Source organism: Pogoniulus pusillus, chromosome 2 (genome assembly GCF_015220805.1).
Source record: "Pogoniulus pusillus isolate bPogPus1 chromosome 2, bPogPus1.pri, whole genome shotgun sequence".
In the NCBI taxonomy this organism is placed as follows: Eukaryota; Metazoa; Chordata; class Aves; order Piciformes; family Lybiidae; genus Pogoniulus; species Pogoniulus pusillus.
Window position 1 is genome coordinate 33,816,664 of NC_087265.1, and position 23,767 is coordinate 33,840,430.

The 23,767-nt window shown below is 47.4% G+C and overlaps 1 long non-coding RNA gene across 1 annotated transcript in view; it reads right to left on the minus strand.

Annotated features, from left to right (window-relative positions):
- LOC135184338 (uncharacterized) overlaps window positions 1–22,707 on the minus strand; it is a 32,974-nt gene extending 10,267 nt beyond the window's left edge. Inside the window, exon 1 of the long non-coding RNA XR_010305983.1 lies at window positions 20,775–22,707. This is a non-coding gene — a long non-coding RNA (uncharacterized LOC135184338). The remainder of the gene's footprint in view (window positions 1–20,774) is intronic.
- Between the last annotated feature and the right edge of the window lie 1,060 nt (window positions 22,708–23,767).

Sequence of the window (23,767 nt, forward strand, 5' to 3'; positions counted from 1 at the left end):
GGAAATTAATCTCTCCTGGGATTAGAAGAAAGGTTCTCAAGTGAATTCAAAACTAGTAGAAAATAGGAAGGCACAGGTAGGAATAAATGGTTATTTTTCACAGTGGAGCGAATCCCAGTAGAACCCCACAGCAATTTGGACTCTGATAGGAGTTGTTCTCAGAGCCTAAGGAATCTGGAAAATGGCTGCAAGGATGATTTGCAGAGGATAAAGGTTTGTTTTTTTTTAATGACTTAGAGTAGCAAAAACGAGCCCTGCCTCTGAAGAGCTGCAGAAAAACTGAAGGACACAACAATAAAACAGACTACCAGGGGCTGATAAATAACCAGCAGCACAAAATCAAACAGACTTCATCACAGTCCCCTCAGCATTTATTACCATTCAGGAAAGAGTTAATCCAAATTGACAAAAACATCAGTTCATTCCCAAACAGTGAGCAAAGGGATGAACAGATCATAAGGCATTGCCAAGAAGCAGCTTGAGAAATCCATCTCCTTAAGCCACAGCGTATGACAGGCCAGTTACTTCTCTGCCTGAAAAGAGGTGACTTCTGGATCTCCATCACCTTTTCCATCCAACCAGGAGGTGGGTGGTGGTGGTGGTGAACACATTGTCACTCCCTGTAACAGTACAAGAGCACTGTCTGATGCACATTCTTAATATATAGATTAAAAAACCAAACTAGAACTCTTTTGCCTGTGAATTGTGGACTTCACTACCTAGGCAGTTGTGAAAGCTAGAAAAGTGAGCAGGTTCTAGAAACAGTGACCCAAAATGATGGAAGGTAAGCTGAGCAAAAACATTCAGGAAATATAGAAGTAGAGGGAAAACTTCTAGTGCAGTAAGCTATTAAGCTGCAGCTTGCTAGGAGGGTTTGCCTGTTTCCATGTGCCTTCCATTAAGCATCTATTACCACCCAGTGTCAGAGATCGTGCTCAAAGAGGGTGAGCCTTCAGTCTGCCTTCTACAGCTGCTCCTGCATTTCACAGATTAACTCTGGATCCGGACATAATTGGTACAGAAAGGAAAACACTGAAAGAAGTCTGGGAGAGAATGTCTAGCATGCGTTCCTAATGGAGCCAGTGCTTTCAAAACAGTTTGTCTAAATATAGCTTCCAAAAAAACACTGCAGTCAATAGGATTTAGGCACGGACATAACTTCTAAAGCATGCTACTGTGGTAGGAAAAGAGAGTAGTTGGAGCAGGGGGAACTTTTCCCACAACCATGGTCTTGATGGGGGACAATCTGAGGTAGAACGCTCGTGTGTGAAGTGTTTGAAGAGGTTAGATGGACAAACCAAACAATAATCATGATAATCAGGTCAATGGAATAATTACTTCTCATTAGCAAAGTCACCTATGCCTTCTAAAGGAAATTAATGTAGCAATAATTGAGCTACCAGTCAAGGTTGCAACCTGCCATCTTAAGCTGGGGTTGTTTAGCCTGGAGAAGAGGAGGCTCAGAGGGGACCTCATTGCTGTCTACAACTACCTCAAGGGAGGTTGTAGCCAGGTGAGGTTGGGCTCTTCTCCCAGGCAACCAGCAGTAGAACAAGGGGACACATCTCAAGTTGTGCCAGGCAAAGTATAGGCTGGATGTTAGGAGGAAGTTCTTGCCAGAGAGAGTGATTGGCATTGGAATAGGCTGCCCAGGGAGGTGGTGGAGTCACCATCCCTGGGAGTGTTCAAGAAAAGCCTGGATGAGGCACTCAGTGCCATGGTCTAGTTGACTGGCTAGGGCTGTGTGCTAGGTTGGACTGGGTGATCTTGGAGGTCTCTTCCAACCTGGTTGATTCTATGATTGTAAGCTGCCTTAGAACCTGTTCTTGAATTTTGCATTTTAAAAGGGAAGGCACATGGATTAATAAAGGTATAACCATGGAGAATCAGCAGGATTTCTCTAAAGGGAAGGTGTGCCTTATCAGAATATGCTGGGTTTGTGAAGGAGTCAGCAAGCATATGGATCACTTGCTCTGATCTTGGATTTCCCAAAGTCTTTCCAGTGTTCTCCTTTGCTGAGCATTCGGAGATGCCATGGGGTAAGAGGGAAGATCCCTCACGCAGATCAGAATTAATAACAAAGCAAGAAAGAACACTAAGGAGAAGGTACAAAGCTACTGTTAGCTGAGGTTGGCGATGCAAAACTAACTAGAATGTTTCAGTACATGTTCCCTTCTGCTCCCACAGGAGTGGAGTGCCACAGCTGCTGTCGCCCAGCTGCTCACCACCATGGCAGTGGAGCCCCTTGCCTTGCAGCAGCCACAGAGACTCCCCTTGATTTCACTGAAGCCCTAACCCACCTTCTTTGCCAAAGAATGAGCTCTCTTCTCTGGCTTTCGGCTCACTTGCTTTTTCTGTAGCAGTGTGGTTCCCAGCAAGACCTCAGTGGCTGCTCTGCAGTACAGCAGAGGTCCCCTAAATCTCCATGAGCTCTATTTGAAGCCTTACTGAGCAGGCAATAGCTTTTATAAGAAAGCACTTCAAACAGTAGAAGTGCTTTTGAAGCAGGATAGAAATCAAGTTCACAATCTTCTATAGATTTTGTTGGGTTTTTTTTGTGCCAGCTAGCCTGTGTCGTGGATGAGGCTACTTTCCACCACATTTCACAAATGGGCAGTTCACAGCATCACTTTTTTTTATTCTAAAACTTTTCCTCCTCAGATATTTCCTAAAACATCTATTTCATGGAGAAATACTTCTGAGTGTGTGAATGTCTGCAGTCAGCATGCATGTGTGCTGAAAGACAGTATGGACTGCCACAAAGCCTGTCAGACCCAGGGGTAGCTGGAGGTAATACTGAGGCTGATGGATGCATCTGCATAGAATCAGATCATAGAATCAACCAGGTTGGAAGAGACCTCCAAGATCATCCAGTCCAACCTATCCCCCAGCCCTATCCAATCAACCAGACCATGGCACTAAGTGCCTCATCCAGGCTTTTCTTGAACACCCCCAGGGACAGTGCCTCCACCACCTCCCTGGGCAGCCCATTCCAATGCCAATCACTCTCTCTGGGAAGAACTTCCTCCTAACATCCAGCCTACACCTTCCCTGGCACAACTTGAGACTGTGTCCCCTTGTTCTGTTGCTGGTTACCTGGGAGAAGAGGCCACCCCCCACCTGGCTACAATGTCCCTTCAGGTAGTTGTAGACAACATCTCCATTTAGAAACTCTGTGGTGCTGGTTACGATGGAGCTGGCTGCTTAACCCTTCCTGAAGCTTGGAAAGGTAGAGGTGCTGCTGTGAGCGCAACACAAAGAAAAAGTAGTATGTCTTGGGTAGAGGACTGCCTGGAAAAACAGAATTGAGCTCTGCAAAACTAGTTGAAGGAAGAGGATGTTGCATTTATTTGCAGAAAAAGAACCTACCTAACTATGCTGAACTCAGTCCTGACTCCCCACTATTGTCCTCCTCCTTGTGAAAACAAACAGAATAAGACACACCTGTATAGAAATAGTTGCAGTGCTCATTGAGGTCAACAGAAAGACTCTTGGTGATATCAACAGCTATTGGCACGGCCCTCAAATGAAAACATAACCAGCATTTACACCCAGTCACAAAGTTAGCCATAAGGGTACTTGAAGGTGCTTGACATCATAAAATCGATGAGTAGGGACATCTTCAACTAGGTCAGGTTGCTCAGAGCCCTGTCCAACCCAGCCCTGAACATTTTCTGGGGATGGGGCTTCTACTACCCCTCCAGGCAACCTGTGCCAGTGTTTCACCACACTCATTGTGAAAAATGTCTTCCCTCTATTTAGTCTGAGTCTCTCATCTCTTGGTTTAAAATCATTACCCTTGTCCTGTCACAACAGACCCTGCTAGGCTTTTCTTAGAGGCCCCCTTCAAGTATTGAAAGGCCCAGACCTAATTCCCACCATAGCCAGCAAGTGGGCAGCAACATTGCTACATGTCCTGATCCAACCACAGCACTCTGCTCACAGATGACCTCCTTGGGGACAGGGAGCCCATGGGGTTGCAGGTTTCTCTGAGACATGAGCATCACCTTGCTATAGAGGCTGGGAGTCTCACTGAGGAGATTGCAGGAGATCCAGCCCCAAATCCTGATGCAGTGCCTATCAGGAAGCAGAATATCAGGTGCCAAATCTGAGAGTGGTCGTAGGGAATGTATGCAAACACCTGCCTCAAAGCAACTGAACTGAGACCGCCAACTCATTTTGCACAGTCTACAAAATATTTACTATGATTTCCCTTCACCAGCAAGTGAGGCTCAGATGTCATATTGATTGGGTGCAGTGTAAGAAGCTTGACAGACAGAAACGATGCAGAGCAATCTGGAAAGCATGGGAAGCTGGGTTTCACAGAACAACATGTATTTCCCAAGACAACCAAATGCAAGTATGTGCATGTAGGAACAAGAGCACATGCTGCATTTTGAGGATTAGTGACTGTTTTTCCTTGTGACTGAAACCAAACAGTCCCTGCTTAGGAACTATCTGCATGGGAACCTGCAGAAAGAAAGGGGGAGCTTGTTTCAGTAGTTGAATATGTGCATGGCAGAGAAACAGCAAAGCCCTTTGGCAAGACCATGGCTGGAAGAGCAAAGAAAACACATCTGGAAGGAAGCTAATCAGGAAAGAGGCACAGATCTCAGCAGAAGCCTGGAAAACCTGCCCTGAAGTCCAAGGCTGAATCTCACCTTGGACTGAAGAAACAGTCTGAAGAGTCCCTAACAACCTGCATTGGAAGAGCAGGAGGAAAGATTTCTAGTAAAAGTGTTGTCCTGAATTTAGGAGGAAAAGGCTCAGAAAGCCTTCTTGCTCGCCATAGCAGGACTCAGAGTCAGGATTTTCAGTGCAATGTTCACATAATAACAACAAGAATCACTAAAACAACCTTGCCATGCAGCCAAATCCTCCTCAGCCATCACCAGACAAGTCTGTAAATCTAAGAGAGATATTTTGCTGACAAATTCGGTCAAAAAAGAAACCCTAACCCAGAACCATCCAAAAAGCTATTGTTAAAAAATTAAAAAAAGGGGGTGGGAGGGGGTGGTAATTTTTGAGCATGACTGCAATACTTAACTCTCTGGAGCAAGATCAGTTTTTGCTACACTTAGGTTTTCACATGCTCAACAGTATGAAGTTCCCAGGCTGGCTGTGTTATTTTGCTTTCCATGTGGTACAAGACAGTCTAATGTCCTCATTTGTCTGTAGTTACCAGATAGTTGCATTTATTTCAGTTAGGGGAATGTTTCTTTCAAGAATTAAAGATAGCCAAATAGCCCAAAAGATCACTTTTATACTGTGAGAAGCTGTTCTAGGATATTATGACAATATCTGCTATATTTTTTTGGTGATCTACTGCTGTGCCTTAGGTTCTGTATTTGAAGAACTGAGGAGAGGTTGCATTTAAACCTGAGGGGAGGTTGTAGCCAGGAGGAGGTTGCTCTCTTCTCTCAGGTGGCCAGCACCAGAATGAGAGGACACAGCCTCAGGCTGCCCCAGGGGAAATTTAGGCTTGAGGTGAGGAGAAAATTCTTCACTGAGAGAGTAAATTTAGGCTTGAGGTGAGGAGAAAGTTCTTCACTGAGAGAGTCATTGGACACTGGAATGGGCTGCCCGGGGAGGTGGTGGAGTCGCCATCCCTGGGGCTGTTCAAGGCAAGATTGGACGTGGCACTTGGTGCCATGGTCTGGCCTTGAGCTCTGTGGTAAAGGGTTGGACTTGATGATCTGTGAGGTCTCTTCCAACCTTGGTGATGCTGTGATACTGTGACTTGTGCTATGGACCATTACGTAGCTTTGTTTACACTCACCTGAGTTATTGCTTACAGGAAGTCTTTGTTAAGCATCCTAGCACTGTATTTCTCTCTGATGGAAAGGCACACAATTAGACTACAACCAAACTAACACACTTTCCTCCAGTGGACTGATTGCTGTTATCAAGGAACGCTGTGATCCTTGATTACAGCAGCAGATACCTGATAGGCAAAACACAGGATCCAACAAATCCACCTCCTAGAGATACGCCCCTTCCCATCTCCAACAAGGTAGCAAATCAAATCTAGTTCAAATTGCAATTACCTCAAATAGTGGCTGCAGTGTGCTTAGAATCCTAGAATCAACCAGGTTGGAAGAGACCTCCAAGGTCATCCAGTCCAACCTAGCACCCAGCCCTGTCCAGTCAACTAGGCCCTGGCACCAAGTGCCTCATCCAGGCTTTTCTTGAACACCTCCAGGGATGATGCCTCCACCACCTCCCTGGGCAGCCCATTCCAATGCCAGTCACTCTCTCTGGCAAGAACTTCCTCCTAACATCCAGCCTGTACTTCCCCCAGCACAACTTGAGACTGTGTCCCCTTTTTCTGTTGCTGGTTGCCTGGCAGAAGAGACCAACCCCCACCTGGCTACAGTGCCCCTTCAGGTAGTTGTAGACAGCAATGAGGTCACCCCTGAGCCTCCTCTTCTCCAGGCTAAACACCCCCAGCTCCCTCAGCCTCTCCTCATAGGGTTTGTGTTCCAGGCCCCTCACCAGCTTTGCCGTCCTTCTCTGGACATGTTCCAGCACCTCAACATCTCTCTTGAATTGAGGAGCCCAGAACTGGACACAGTACTCAAGGTGTGGCCTGACCAGTGCTGAGTACAGGGGCAGAATAACCTCCCTTGTCCTACTGGCCACACTGTTCCTGACACAGCCCAGGATGCCATTGTGTCTCTTGGCCACCTGGGCACACTGCTGGCTCATCTTCAGCTACTATCTGCCAGTACCCCCAGGTCCCTTTCTGCCTGGCTGCTGGGCTAGATAATTTAGGAACAGAGAAACTCCTTGTATGAGAGTGAAACAAACAAACAAAATCAAGGGGCTTGAAGAGCTGTGTGGAATGCACAGTTTGGTGACAAATTACTAAAAGCTGGTCCTGACACCATCCCCTATACAGCACCCTGGAGCAGAGACCTACTGCAGCTGATACCAACATAAGGATCAGCAGTGACTGACACCACACCTCCAGCCCAATCCCACCACAAGTTCTTCATCCTGAAGCAAGCAGTGAGTGTGCTCAGTTCTAGTCTGTTGTTGTTATAAAAGCCTGGTCTTGAGCTATGAGGCAGAGAAAACTCTTCAGAGCTAAAAGGTGCAAAGCAACATCTTCACTTCCTTCCCCATTAATTTATTTCCAGCTTTTAAAGATGGGTTCCTTTGAGATCAGTTACTCCTTGACAGTCCTGTGCTTCACGTAGGAAACAGGTTTACCTCATTGGTTCCAGCCTGCACAACTCAGAACCAGCCTTTCCCTTGCAAGTTAATTATGGGAGAAAGCTGTTACTTGCTTAGCTCCTTCCTCAGGCAACATAAGAAGCTGGGCCACAGGAGTCCCCTGTAGAGTCGGTTTTGCTTTGGAAGCTGATAAGAGAGAGATAAATCAGAGGATGCACATGGGAATGCTGTCCTCACTGCTCAGTTGAGCTGTTAAGCCTCTAGTCACCAGGCCTTACTATTTCTTTCCAGAGCCTCTGGCCAGAAGCACTTCTGATGTTAAAAGCTGAGTGCCTGTACCAGTTAACTCCTACGTGGTCCCTGCTTCTTACTAGTTGTACATGCTACCACATACACAGGCATTCCTTTTGCACTGTGAGTTTTAATATTTGCTTTTTCTAGATTGCCAAAGCAACCATGAAATCTAATCCACAGATTCTTAAAACCACTGGCATTTGATTCATTACCAAATACCTGCTGAGAGCTGCCTGGTTTGATGTTTTACTCAGAGCAGAACACTTCCTACCCTGTTATTATCTGAAAACACTTGGAAAAATAACACATCCAGAAGGCTGCCACGAAGGCATCTTCAAGATGGAAGCTGCCATCAGTTGTGCTGACATTTCAGGATATAATCTAGGACACCATTTTTTGGTCAGAGCATCTATGCTAGCTTAAAACAGGCTCAATTAATCACTGGTAGGTGGAGTACCATCCGACAGGTAATGATGCTTTTTATGGACAGATGGTACAAATGGTATCTTTATGACCACCCAGATCACATAATGCTCCTGTCTTTAATGTACTCACAGATTCCTACTGCACTTCTCAGCTTGTTATATGAGCTGTAATCATAACTTTCTGCAGTATTGCAAGTAAAATTGTCCTATCTGAGTGCAATTTGCTATGAGCCTGGTTTAGATTCTCTTCATCTGACTGACTGGGTAGTCTTTCCCAGCTCCAATAATGTCCTTAAATAATCCCACTCTTCCACAGGGAGGAAAACAGCTGCCTCAAAAAAAATAGCTTGCAATTTTGCACTGATTAATAGGATAGGAAGGCATGAGTCCTTAGAAAGACAAAGGTAAGTGTAAGCTGAACAGTGTATTGTAAAGGTAATGCCAATGTTTGGGGGTTTTCTGACTGTTTATACTGAGATACTTGTTTTTTCTCCTCTTGTTCTCTCACATATAGCAAACATTGATCTCTCCCTTCCCCACCTAGCCCCTTGCCATGAGCAGAGATGAAATAAACAGCTGGGCTACTCCTGCCAAGAGTAATTTCACCTCCCAGCAGTGCCAAAAAACACTGTCGTCTGCGTCCTGGCATCAGCCATTTCAGCACAGCCTCAGAAAGAGAATTTGCACAGCCAGCAACAGAAAGAACTTGGCTTTTCCTACGTCTGACCAAAATAATGGCTATTTAAAAATATCCTTGGCAAGGGAATGGCAGAGAGCCCCTTAAAATATACATCAAGCTACTTAAAATCTGCAGGGACTCAATGAGCCATCAGAGGAGAGCGGTTTAACGGTTTAACATTACAGACAGCAAAGGGGGTGATTGTTACAGCCACATGGAAAGGAAAGCACTTCCTTTTCAAAGGAGAGTCGGAAACAGAGCTTAGTTTCAAGGGGCTTTTTGGTTGGTTTGAGGTTTGGGTTTTCTTTTTTTAACCTTCTCTGTGGAAGGGGAGGCAGCCAAGCACCAGGACTGCACTTCCAGTCAGCTCCAGGAGGAGAAATGCCTTGCCCCACGGCAGAGGGCTTTAGAAACACATGCTGGGGCAGTCCTGTCTTCTCCCTGGCAGGCAACTGGAAGAAGAAAAGCACATACCTAACGGTAGACACCCAATGGAAATCTGCTTGCGTTCTCTTACAGCTTCCTTGAAGTCAAACTGAGAGCCTGTGAAACATTTCAACATCAGCAGGAGGTTTTTTGTCATCTCCATCAGAACTTCCACTTGCCTGGAATGTTTCTCACAGTTGTCACAAATTGTGAGGAGCAGGTAACACAGCAGAGGTGGTCTTGGCCAGTGCCAGGAGGTAGCCCAGACAAATGCTGATTTTTAGGGTGCTGTTCTTGTCAAGAACATGCCAGTTCCAGCTCCCGTGGAAACACAGTGTTAGAAGAGCAGGTTATGCAGTTTGGGGCAAGAGAAACCGGTAGCAAGAGACATTTGCATGAGGGAGCATGCTTTCTGCTCAGGCTCAGCTTGCAAGAAGCTTTTATGAAGAGTCTCTCTCCCAAAGTGGAAACTTCATGAGCCCTGGCACAACAAGCAGAATATTTCAAGAGGACTCATAGGTGGTGCCAGGAAGACATCCCAAGATCCCCTGGTTGCAATGCCAGCACTGTCTGCATCTTCACCTGCTCTGCTGCTTTTTGAACAGCCTGCCACAGTCTCCTGCTATTGCCTTGCTGACATTTGCTCTAAGGGGCCTGACAGCTCAAAATGTAGCCAACAAACACTGGCTTCCTGCTATCTTCCACCTTCTTCAGAAAGTTTTTGCTCCTCTTTTCCATATGAAGATTATGGTCCAAGAAACACTAGAGCCCAGCAAAGAGAGCCCAACTCCTCAGCATCAAAGATGTCTTACTGCAGAAGGGTCTAAGAACAAAACATACACAGATCTGGCTACAGGCAGCAGGGGCAAGGAAAAGAAATATTCACTGGATTTGCCAAAGGGAACAGTGTGAGAAGGGATGCTACTGCCAGGATTACACTGGAAGCAGCCAGCTGTGGTAAGAACAGCCTAGAGTGGTAACCAGGACGGAGGGAGGCTGCGTGGGTACTGGGCTCTGCTGGGCCAAGAGATGGAAATGCAGCTATCAAGGTACAAAGTGGAAACACCTACAGTTCATATTGAATCTGCAACAGCTCCTTTGGAGATGTTGACTTTAGGGTAGGATTCCTGCCAATGGAGAAAGCCGTGGACACCCAGAGGTCTGACTCCAGAGGATTGCCTCCAAGTAGCCAGGATAGGAGAACAAGAGAGCAAACACTCATCCAGAAGAGTCAAGGCACAGAGTGACTGATGTGAAAGGAAAGAGATAACTCAGCTGGAGTAAGCATCATGTTTGTGGCACTAAGACTTCTAGAAAAAGGTGCCTGCATCATAGCTTAGGCAGCACTGAAGATATTCATGGACTTCAGAAGAGACTCAGTACCAGGTACACTGCCAGCATGTTTTATCGAGGCCAATACTGGAAGCAGAGGAGACCAGAAAATGCTTGTGGTTTGATGTAGGACAGAGAAAAGACATAAATTACATGAGCAATAAAGAATAACAGAGCATTGCACATGGGCCCACAAGCTTCCCTTACAGCAACCACACACAAACAAGTTGGAAACTGGTTCAAGTACCACAAGAAATGAGGAACTACAAGATCTGAAACACACATGAACTAAGATAATAATTTCCTGTGGTCCATACTACCTATTTCTCATCTGCTGAGGAGCCGACCAGAGAGATTTCAGGCAGATAGTCTATATCTATATGGTCAGCAGTGCTGTGCCAGAGCAGCAGATTTGTAGAGTGAAACAGTTGCTCTACATCCATGCTTTAAAGTTTAACTTCAGATAGCTCTAGTATCCTGTGGCATGGGTGCCTATTAGCAACATTCATGCATTGCACATCTGATCTGAAAGCAAATGTTTCCCTAAATGCGCCCACAGTTAATGTGGTCTTCTGTGGGTATTTGCCAAGCAAGCTCTGCCCCCATGCCAAGTTCATGCTACACAGCAGCCCACAGCATCACAGTTAGCACAGATGTTTCAGCATCTACTGTGCTCATTGCTGGCATGATACCAGCATCAGGGGGACAAGAAGAGGCTTGGGAAATGGGGATCTATATTTGGGTCAGAAACCATTTACTCAAGGTTCTGTTTTCCAGGGGATGCAGTATTAAGCACAAAAAAGAGCTCCTTGAGGGAAACACCATGTGTAGCTTCTGAATTGCACCTAGAGCCTTTTGAAGGGCAGTATTGTCCTACAATATTCCCACTCTGTTTCTTCTGCAGATCTCTCTCCGCTGGTACCTTAGCCTAACCATCTTCCCATGCTCTCCCTCCTTAGGGCTGCACGACTGCGAAGATGAGAAGAGGACAAACAATCTTGTTATTGATGTGTTTTGGCATTGCTCCATTTATTATTGATGTGGTGTGTAAATGATGTCCTGCTGTCCATTTCCTCTGTTGTAAAGTGTTAATATAAATTATTAAAAATAGTCTGAGGCATGAAATATGTGGCATAAAAACACTTGCCCATGAGTGATGGATGTAGCATACAGCTACATCCGAGCTGCATCCTTAATGTGACAGCTCTGAAGGCTGGCACTGACTGCTCGTACAAGCGACGGCAGCCTCTGTAGAGCCATTTCCTTCCCCTGCTGAGGCACGGGGGTGGCATTGCAGGAGAGCACTCTCTGGAAGTCAGAAGCTGACAGCATATGTGTAACAGGGAGAGCTTTCCAAGGTGGACTAAAGATAAAACACTTGACATGGGCAGCAAAAAAAAACAAGACTGATGCCTTTGAAAGGGAAGTGCTGTTCTACTGAAGTGTAAATTTCATGGCCTGAACTGGAAGCAAAATGTCCTTTCATCCCACTGCAGGCCCCTAATTCTATAGCACATTGGCTCCCAGTACCACACCGCCACAAGGAGCAGCTTGCTGTCATGCTGCAAGTGCAGGAAGACAAGGGGGAAGCAGAAGAAAAACAAGTGCCAGTGCTTAATTACTCAGAGCTTCAGCTAATTCCTCCCCAGGAAAGAGGAATCCTTGAGGATAAAGCACACACTCCAAGGAAGAGGAGGACGTAATACTCTCCATGCTGTAGGAAGCCTTTGCAACCCAGCATCTGATTCTACCTCAGTCATTTCAAGTCTACCTACTCAGCATGGTGGGTTCCAGGTACCCAACAGACAGTTTACTGCTTTGTTTTGGAGACTGTTTTCATGTAGGCAGGAGATACACAAATCCTGCAGTTCAGCCTTTATCACCTCCAGTCCTTCACGACAATGCACCATCATTTTCACCACCATCAGCCTAGACAAGCCCCCATTTCACATTCAGAACCATATATTTCCATCCCTCAAGGCTCCCTTGCACTGGCATCTCATAGGAGGAAGTAAGAACCCTCTTGTCTAGGATATGCTGATGGAGAATCATGACATGGACAGCAAAAAGACAGGTCATTGAACTCAGCATCTTAAACTTGCATCACTGGGAACCATGCAACAGTGTGCAAGGAGATGTAGACCACAGAGACGGAGGTCACTGTCCTATCAGTTACAAGTCCAGAGTCAGCAGGAAGCATGAGGCAGAGGAGAGCCACAGACTGTGTGGACCAGTCCAGCATGCCTAGAAGTGCACTGCCTGAAGAAGAGCCTGATAAGGTGAGGAACACCAAAGCCAGGCTTGCAGCAGTCCCATGAGCTTCATGGCAGTGCAATGCTAACACCATAAGACTAAAAAAGACCTCTCATGTGATGGAGATGTTTTGGCAAGCGTCACTTGGCTATATAGAAAACAGCACTTGAAAACTACATGCCCAGAGCAGTTTTCCCTCCATCTCTCCTCCACCTCCTTCTTTCTGGGGATGACAGGTGAGGAGCAAACGCTGCGTTTATTCATCCCGTCTCCATTGATCATGGCGTGCGTCACTGACTGCACGAGTGTGGGAGGTGCAAGTGTGCCTCACAGTCAAATCACCAGCTTAATAACACCTCAAGGAGATGCAGGCTCTGTTCCCCTTTTCAAAATAAAAAACAAGAGAGGAAATAAGTGTTCCAAACAATGTAAACTACAAAAAAAAACCCTCACCCAAAATCTCCACAGCAGGAGGGGAGGCAAAATCAAAACCGTCTCATTTCCTTTTGCATGAGGCAGAAGAGAAAAGATGTTATGGATGGCAAGGACATTGGACCAAGGAAGCTGAGCAGCAGCACAGGACAAGGCAGCCAGGCTGCACCATCCCTAGGGCAGGTCAATGTCACCAATTTCCATTCAGGGAACAACCAGAACACCAGCCACCGATTCCTAGGAAGCTGGGCAAGATGGTGTTTTAAAAAGTAGATCAAGCCTCTTGGTCATCACTGACTGTTTCCGTGTACACCTGTGGATTTTGGGAGCTCTTTTGGGGAGGAAGGTTTGAAGATGCGAGATAGATACTTGGAGAATGCCTGAACCAAGAACTGTGCAGTTTCACTCTCAGCAGCCACCCATGGGCTCAGCTTCTGCAAACCAGAGTCCCCAGCCCCACCAGCCACCACTGGTCATGGCATCAGCTCCTATAGGCACCTCCAAAGGCAGACCTTCCACACATTTCTGCAGCCAGCTGCATGCTTAATCTCTGATATTTTTGTCCCCTGACACAATAGCCCAGGCATGCTGATCAGGCAGACACATAACTAAGCTTTTAGCAGTGAGGGGGCATTTTGTTTGCTCAGTGGTTCAAGGCTGTCCCAGCATATCCACAACAGCCCATGGACATGATGGCTGCACTAGCTGCCAGGAGGGCCCTATTGTCCAGACCAGGGTGGCTTGCAAAACCTGAGATCACCCCATGTAAAGAATGCAACTGTGAGATCAGTTCTTCACCTTATGATGAAGACTACCAACATGCAAGTGTAAGCACCATGTCAGAAGGAACACGGAGTGTGAGTGAGAGCAGACATCTCCAATAGGGCAGAGGAGTTTGGCTTCCACATACCGAAGAAGGCTCCTTTGTAGTGGGATATCCAGGACCATTTCTAAACAAGGAGGTACAGAGCTTTTACATCTGAGTGACCTTAAGAGAAGCAGCACAGCCTAGTCACATCCTTGCCCTCAGCTGGGGAACCAGGAAAGCAAGTAGGAACATGTTATGATGAACTTTCCTGGAGCCCAGAAAGTTATGATATTCAGCTACAGGGAACCCCAGTGCTTTGAGAAGGTTCAGCATTAGCAGGGTTGGACATACCCTCACGAAGGCTATAAAATAGCTTTATAAGAAGAGTCTACCAGCTCTAACAGCAACAACCTGCGCGAACCCTGGCGATATCCCTCACTTTTCAACAGTGCCACAGCTTCACAGCGTGGGCTTGCACCATCCCTGCAGCATGCCATCAAACGAGTCTCAAGACAGAGTTACAGCCCTTGGGGCAGCAAGCAGAGCTGGAGGCCAGCTCAGGACTCCGAGGCGGCCGTGCTGCCCAGGATGCTGCAGCCCCACGCGCAGCCACGTGCCGCCACGCGCCGGCTCCGCTGCCACGGGCTGCCTGTGCCGAGGAGCCCACGCTCCCGCAGCAGATGATGTTTTTCTGAATGCATCCCCATTTATGAGACATTACTCACAAGCTGGAGAATAAAATAGAATAATAGCATCCATCAGCGTTAGTCATGTTTTAAATGTGTACCTTTCAGAGCAGCATGGGATTTGATAGGATAATCTTCCAATAGACACGTAGGAAGCTTTCATTGAGGGACACAACCCCGTTGTCAAATTACAGCTTGCTGCTCTTTATGCTTCTGCACTGAACGCTGTGTTTGGAGAGCTGAGACTTGGAGCAGGGCAAGGGGGGTCCACAGCCCCTTAGAAATAGATTCAGAGCAAAAGCACAGGTTTGGGAAGTTCTGCAAGCTCCAGGTATCGCAGTTCTTGTAGCTCTCGATGCCAGGCTACACCTGACTAGGTTCAGATGCCAAGCCATGCCCAGCCAGTTTCACCGGGGCTTTTTCTCGGCCTTCTACTGTTTGACTCCAATATCCTCATCGGATATATTTCTCTACCCAAACAAGCCCTGCACTGCTGAAAAAGAAGAGAAGCCTATTCAGAAGAATAAACTCATTTTGCACATGTGAAGTTAGGCCTCAAAATTCTGCCAGCAAGGAATGCTGCAGCCTCCCGCAAGCCTGGTGTTTGGGATGCCTTACCAGAAAGAGCTGGGAATTTTGCAAGGAAGCCGATTAAGCTGGGAGGATGAAGTTTTGTCTCAAACCCCAAAGTGCTTCACTCATGCATCTGTTTTGATGATCCCCTGACAAAAAGCAGAAACCACTTGCTGGGAAAGCCCAGCTCTCCGGCATCCTATCTGAGGTCTGCCCTTCTGGGAAGCCCACAGAGACGCACTGGCTCAGCACCAGGACCACTGCGTTTTGTTGGAGAAAATTCGTTGCAGGTTTTCAGCTCTATGTACAACTTGTATCTTTTTTTGCTTTTCTTAGCCCCTCCACGTTGGAGGCACAGTAAAATCTGCCAAGCAGTCTTTTCTGTATGTTTAAGAAGATGGAGAGGAAATTTGGTTCCAAGTCAGACGCTTTTAACCAATTTCAGCAGTGGTGAGATGCAAGAGAATAGCAATTTTGCACAGCAGTGCGGTGATGTTCCTTGTAGCCTCCTGCCGATCTGAGAAAGGCTTCTGTGATGTATTAACAAAACAAAGCAGAGGAGGTGGGAGAAGGGCCTAACATCTTGTTCCCTGCCCCAGGGAAGACCCCATCCATGCCCTGGCTCACCCAAGATAAGGATGTTTTCTTCCTCGTGGCTGGCAGCTCCAGATATGCAGGCAGACATGGCCAATGGAGGCAGTCAGGCAGCTTCACACCCTTCGGATGGAGGGTGCAAAGACTTTCAGGTCTGTTAGAAAAGACAAGCAGCCTCCAGGAAAGTAAAAGCCCAGCCTATGCCTTTGTCCAGAGGCTTCTAGTATGTATGTATATAAACAAATCAACAGCACACCACACACCCCCCTCCCCAACAACAAACAAACAACTAAAGGGAAAGAGTTGCATAAGGATGCTGCAGTTCACCTAGGCTCACATGGTAAGGACTCACATCCTTGATCGTGGGTTAGCTGTGAACAAGCCTGCACACCTGTGCAGCAGAGGGACCTCTCAAAGCCCTAGAGAGGGATTAAAACAACCCTGTCTTTTCAGGGTGGATCCACAAGTGCATGGTGTGACTCATGTCCCTTCTGAACCTCAGATGGTCCCTCACATCACCCCAAACAGGTGAAAAGCAGAATTTTCCCCTGGCAATGCTGTGCCTGCTAAAATGGCATTGTAAAAATATGGAATAGCAAAGGCATTATCCTCCTTCCCCTTTCCTTTTGCATTCAGATAGAGAATGAATTAGGAAAAGAAACAACTAATTGAGGTGACAGAGCTTTCAACAGAAAGACCGATGTCCCCTGCACACCTCTCCCCCATCTCTCTGGAGACCACAGACTTGACCAGAGCTGCAGACCCTGGTTCTTGCTGCAGAAAGGGAGAGCATCAACTTACCTTTTAAGCTCAATTAAGGTGAAAAAAAAAAAAAATTAAATAACAAGAGTACCCTGCACGTTTTTGAGCATGAGACTCCCATACAAATGGTCCCTGCAATGTTTAAGCCATTTGGGCTCTTTCCTTATGCTGTTTCTAAGTTTGAAGAATGCCTGCTGGGTGTGATTAATATTCCTCCTCCTACACTTACCCGTTACTCCTGACAGCAAAAATTAAAACAGGAGCTTCTCTTCATTCAACCCCAACCCACAGGAACGTGGTTACACGGGGAAAGTTGCTAATAAAAAAGGGAAGGTTTGTAGATCTGTTGCATTCACAGCCGGGAGAGGCGTAGCTCTCATTCAGCATGCTTGATGGATGAAAGATCCCTCACCTCCTTCCGATGAGATGCTTGGCACAAGCACAGCTCAGCTGGGCTTAGGGGGAAAGCCACAGCAGACGGGACCTTAATTCAGGTCCTTTTCAAGGTAAGGATGCCCGTGGGATCACTGCAGTCTTGCTTGCACCAGGCGGTGTTGCTATGGGCACTGCTGCCTAGAAGCAGCCGACAAAACGGGGAACGGAGAGAAGCCATCCCAGAGCCTTCGAAACTCGCCTTCTTATTATGCTGAACATGTTTCTCCCCTCGTCTTTCCTTCTTTTGTGTGTTTGAAGTTACCTTTCACTACTGAATAAAGTTCTATCTTGAATCAAAGCACCCTTGGCAGATGTGCTAACTCAGGTATTTAAGCAGATGTTCAACAGTGAGTGGGAGAGAGGGCACAACAGCTCCATAGAAATCATTACTCTGAGCAATCTCACATCACCATAGCCCTCTGCAGATGTCCCTCTGGCTGACATCCCATAGAGGAAGCAGGGAAGACACTGCAGAGCCCTTCAGGAAGAAGCCCCTCACAATCCAGATCTGGGTGTTTTCCTCACGACATAATAGGTCAGTCTGTGGTATGGAGGGAAGAAGCAGCACCATCATTTACTACAGGACTGGGGCCATACCGGCAACGTATTGACACCGTCAAAGGAGAAGTGTGCCTAAGGCATTGTATTCTTCCCACCGTGGCTGGGAGGAGACAGGTAGCCCTGCTGCGTTTCTGCAGCATAGTGACAACCTGACTCTGAGCAGGGACAGTGGCAGAGGAGCAGAGCTGGACTGGAGCCTCACTAATACAAGGCTAGCTTTTGTCATCTTGACTCTGTTTTCAGAGGGAGACTTGTTCTGCATGTGGACCTGATCTTGACATGACACTACCACCAAAACCTTTTCCAACATGCAGGTGGTGGAGGGTGGAACAAGAGTACAGTGTTCTGTCTCTTCCTTACATGACAAGCAGAGCAGGGTGCTCCCTCCTCCAAGCAGGCTTTTCCAGCATAATTCCCAGCAGGCAGGGTAGGGTTGCCACCAGAGTCCAGTCCATCCCACAGGGTCTGGGACCAGCAGGGTCCCAGGAACTTCTTAGGTTCCACCTCAAACACATGCAAAAGCCTTCAAAGACTTTCCAAGGTTGTACAATATCCTAAGATAGAACATTAAAGGTACCACACAGCTCCAAGTCACAGCATGAATCTGTAAAGCAGGTCACCATATTCTTCTGCTTTCCAAACTTAAATCCAAGGAAGCCCAAGAGCCTCTAGACTTGGGACTACATAAAGTGAAGTCAACAACAAAGTGTCAGGATCCCTGTTGTGATACTTATTGCCAATGGACAAGCAGCTGGATGCAAGGGCAGCATCCCAGAGACATTTTTGTGCCACTTGTGTTTGGCCTGCAGAGCCCAGAGCAGAACAAGGCATGCCACAGATCTTCTTTCTCTTGAAAGTGTCAGCTTCTAGCTGAGAAAACATTTGAAATCATCTGGAGCCACTGGCCTACAAGAGGCATTTAGAGATGCTTTGCATCCCAAATTCAGTGGGTTTATACCCTGACTTCAGCCATCCAAGGACATTTTTGCTTTTTTCTTATCTCAGATAACTCCTGCTGTGACCAAATTGATTGTACTCATCACTCACAAGTAATGAACCCAAAGATACAGCAAAAACCTCCAAAGACTTTCCAAGGTTGTACAACATCCTAAACTACACCACTAAAGGTCCCAAACAGCTCCAAAAGTGGTACTTTATCAACTTTGCCACACTAAATTTTAGCCAGGGATAGTGGTTTGCCTTTGCTTTATTCTCCTTGCAAAAAGGGGTGGGGAAGTTAATATTTCCTCCATACTTCACCATCTGGCTTGGCTGTGGCAGACCACTGAAGACCAGAGGGTAGAGCTTAACTTTGATTATGGAAAGTTTCATAGAATCAGCCAGGTTGGAAGATACCTCCAAGATCATCCAGTCCAACCTATCAGCCAGCCCTGTCCAGTCAACTGGACCATGGCATCACAGAGGACACACACAATGCTAATGAACCAGAGAGGTCCTTAAGAAAAAAAACAAGAAGGGTTTTTAATTGCAACCCTCTCCTTTCAGTTGGTTTCCACCCCCATTTGAAAGCAAAAACGAGTCATCAGGAATTCGAGACAAACCAAAGAACAGTGCTGCTCCACAGCAGCTTGAGCTTCAGATGCAAGCAAGCAGGACTCATCTCCAGCACCACTGGCACTGCATGGCAGTCACCTGCCAACTGCTGCTTCACTCCTCCATGCATTTTGTTTGCTCTCTAATCAGTGCTGTTCCTGCAGTCACATAAGAGTAGTAGTTGGCCTGTCTGCAATGCATTAACCCCTAAGAGATAGGTGCCAGACCTAATGTAAGATGATGACACAGCAGATTTGGAGGCCCTGCCACCTCCCTCCACACCCAGGTAACGATGGATAAGCACTTTCAAAGGCCCTTGAACACCTCCATGATCCATACCACAATGCATAGACTCCCTACAGAGAAAGGTCAGGGCAAGCACAGCAAGGTTGTAGCTTGGCTGGGAAGGAGGAGAGACCTGAGCTCCACTGCTACTCCAGCTCCATCACCACGACAGTTGGACGGCTCTGAAATTTCACAGGTCTGCTGGCACAGGAATAAAGTTAATCACCACCTTCCACAAAGCATCTGCACAGGGCACACAGAGAGGGTGAAGAGACAGTGAGGAACAACTACATTCCTCTTTAATGAGGATAAAGAGCAAAGTGGAGTCAATTAAGTCTGATTCTGGTGACATTTGTCTAAGTACATGAAAACTGGTATAAGCTAAAGCCTGACAAGTCGTTTGAACTCTGTGGGCAGAATTTGGGGCTTTGGTTGGTTTAGGGTTTTTTTCCAGCATTAGTTTTTCCATGAAGCATTTAGGTTTTTTTTACCATCCCTCCCCACTGTTAGTGGTAGGTTCAAAGGACACGTGGGACAGATTCAGCTCCACGGTTTGTAAGCAGCTGAGGTGGGAGGGAGAGGGCACTTCAGTTATTGGAATTGTTTTCATTCAAAAAAATTTGTAAATTAATTCCTCCCCCAAGCGCCTGCTATAAACACCACATAGCCATGTTCCTCCTCTTCAAATGGATCGTGGAGACAGATGTGCCTTCTGTTCTTTCACAAACATCAAGGCTGCCTCGCTCACTGTGTAAATGTCAAGGTGCTAATTAGTTGTAACGGGAGTCAGGCGAGGACAAGTCACAGCGCCGGGAACACGACGGCAGCGACACAGCAGCGAGGAGAAGGAGCTGCTCCTAGTCTTTTTAAGCAGTCCTTCCACAGCCTTCCTTCACAGGAATGTGATAGGCAGTGCAGCATTGCCAGGAGTATCCAGTCACAGGAGCACCACCAGGAGCAGGCGTTGGTGGTGCACGGTGGCTGGCAGGGGTTACCCTTTTCTCACAAGCGTTTGACACCCAGCAGCCAAAGGAGGGTTTTCCCGAGCTCTCATGCCACACTACCTGTCTCTAAACGCACACGGCAGGCATACACTGCTCTGCCAAACATCCTTGCCACCGAGTCTGTAATTCCTATGGCTGCAGTAAACACCATTCCCTTGCTGTAATTTCTATGGCTGCAGTAAACACCAGTCCCTTGTTCTCCGGGGTGGCACCAACAAATTAAATGCTTTTTTTTCTCACTCCTTGCCAACTTCAACTCGAGAAGTCAAGGACTTGTTACATCCATCCCATTACCATCAATACTTTATGACTTTCATCCCCCTCTCCACTACACTGTAATATTGCAAGCCTCAGAACAGGGTTGTCACTTCCATCCTCTTTGTTCAGGCAGTACCTGCTGACCATTTAATTGCATAGTAATCACCATGGAGCACCGTGATAATTACACGGTAAATACCGTTTCATTGCAAGCAAATTCTCCTCTCTTCCTACCTGTGATGCAGGCCATGCAGCAGCTCCTCCCGTCCTCACCACGTGTGACTGCAGTCCCTTTTTTCAGAGCGTAACTGCCAAGCGGTCACAGGGTGTTTACCTGGTGCGCCTCCAATTACCGCTTAGGAGACAAGTGAAAGCAGGTGTAGCACCACAAAGGTGGCCAGTTAGAGCAACGGCCATGCTTAACATCACCCAGCTCTGCTTTCTCACTGATGTAGCTGTAGAGGAAGGATAGGAGTAGACTGACAGATGGAGGAGGTTGGTGGTGGGGAGAAAAGCCCTGAAGAATTTGGCAAGTGCTTCCAGGTGTCAAAAGGCAGAGTCAAGGCATTTTGCTTCAGCAGCAACCAACTGAATTTCCATCCAAAGCAAAGGAAGTTTTTAAGCCTTTATCTTCCATACACACCCTTCCTGCCCTCTACTCTCTCATGCTCAGCCAAGGCAGTTTCATACCTGCTGCTACAGTCACCCAGGGGCTGGATTCTGCACACGTCAGGCAGAAGGGTCCTTTTTGGCCTGGTAGCTTTGTCCACAGCCCCAGGATCCTTGCTGCTGGCCAGTTCAGCTCAGACAGTATTCCAGCTCAGCCCAGGCACAATCTTCCTCTTGAAACATCTTTACTATTAGCAAGCCAAGCCCAGCATCAAGACCTGACCAGCTCCATGCTGTCTGTCGCACTGCAGTGCCACCAATGGTTTACCAGGGGTTGCAGCAGCAGTGCTCTGATACTGAGGCTGCTCAAGAACATTATTCTTCACCTGATGAAGAATAATCAGCCACAACCAGAATACAGTCCCTTTCCACCAAGCATCAAAGATCTTCTTTCCCAGACTGGTAGGAGTGAGAAGTAATTAAATGCTATTTCTCACTAGTTATTTCTTCTCCTGCCTCTCTGAGCAGCTGTCTCTTGGCTCTCACTCATGATTGGAGCTTTCTGGAAGCATCCCTGGGTTGCCCTTTCTGCTCTTCAGCAAGCTGACTTTCCCAAAGACTCCCTCCTGCACTTCCCTGCAGGAAACAAAGGAAGTACTACCTCCTCTGCCAGCTCATAATCCTTTACTCAAACATGCAGATTATTTAAACATAAGCAGGGATTTCATACCAGGTTTTGGAATGCAAGGGACTTGAGAGTATTAAATTCCACTCTTTTAACTTTAGCATGCTAAGTCCTGCTGCACAGAGCAGCAGTGCTGAACGCTGGGAGGAGCAATCACTCGTTGAGCCCGGAGGCTGTAAGAGCTCCTCACCTTCTGCCCAGTGGGAAAATGCAGGCATCACAAGCTAGCCACCGCCCACCTCCTGGAAGCAAAGTGGAGATCGCACATAGGATCCTTTCACTGCTGCAGCTGTGGAGTTTATAATGTGAGCCTCCGGAGAGAGGCAAGAAGAACCTTATTCCAGATCACATCAAACAGGGTAGCAGTTCAAGTGCCCAAACCATCAGTGATCATTAAAGGCAGATGAAGAGCTACCTAGGAGAAGAGACTGGCAGCTACCAGAGGATGGTGAAGTAGGAGAAGCAGCAGTAGGAGGGGCTACTGCCAGCTCTGTGACTTTGTTCACTCCTCCTCATGCCGTATTATGCCTGTGTCAGCCTGCCCTGACCAGGGGCAGATCATATGCATCGCTTCTCCCACCTTCCCCACCAGCTCTGCGCTCCCTCTGTCCCAAGACGTAATCCAACCACCTACTCCACTTCTCTCTCCTCTTGGTACACTTTACACCAAGTCCCTGGTTGCACCGCACGGTAGGGTCATCTCTTTGACAACTGATAAACATCTCTGGCCGATGAGGTTATGCTATGGTGTCCAAGGGCTGACCTTGCATTTCTTCTGTTCTTGGCCTGCAGCCGTTTCCTAGAAGTCTCAAGAAAGCCAAGTTTCAGCCACATCTGTCAGCAGGGAATAGCACAGCAATCTGGAGTCTAGATCCCCTGTAAACAAGCTAATGAGGATGAAAAAATAACAGGAAGAGCACTGGGATGTCCCCAGTTATAACAGCTATGGCAGCACATCCATACCAGAGACACTGCTCTGCAGGACCCTGTAGGTCTGTGAGGAGGACACAAGGAACCACACAGACCTGCTGCAGTGGGAGAAAGGCAAAGGAGATACTGCTGCCAGAGACACAGGCTTAACCACCAGCAGACTGAAGCCCCCCCAGTAACTCATGCCACTGTGAGCTTGATGGCTTCCCATGCTTCCCACTGCAGCGAGTGACACATGCATCAGGAGGGCAGGATGGGGGAAAGGCAAGAGTTTAGCAGCACTGCTAGAACAGGAAGACCCAACAGTGTGGGGATATCAAAGGCTGCAGCAGAGGACTCTGCTTACATTTTCAATCTGCTGCTCAGCTGACACTGCTGCAATGGAGGCTCTGGAAGTGCCTGAAGCCCAGGTTGGAGATGTGGGACACAAGCAGGTCTCCCCAGCAGCCATACAGGGAAACAGATGCTGTGGTTCTTGAATGAGGGTCTTAGAGTTGAAAGAATCAAGCTATTCACCAGCCTAGGGTACACCAACAGGACAGAACAGGATGACAAATGCCCACTCCGAGTACATGCAAGAGGAACGTGTCCCTCAGCTGAGGATCTGCTAGAGTCAGGTTACAGCAATGCCTTGCGAGCACACACCACAGAGCATGGACAGACTTCAGCACTGGTGCTCCTTCTGCTGCTCTGCGCTTCTGGATGCTGCCCCAGCACAGCTAGCCAGAGCAATGGCAGAGACAGCAACAGACTCATACAATTAACCCTAGTGTAGATAGCCATGTACCAGGCAAACACACACACACACCCTCTGAAGCCTTGGGCAGCAAATCCTCCACAACAAGCACCATGCATGATGAGACAAGCACCAACACCCTAGAACAGAGGTGCAGGACATCATGGAGTGCTCTGCTCCTCACACCAGGGGGATACAGTCTAGCTCACCCTGTGAGCTGGTGTCCTTGTGCACAGAAATTGCTCCATGTGCTGTGGTGCTGAGGAT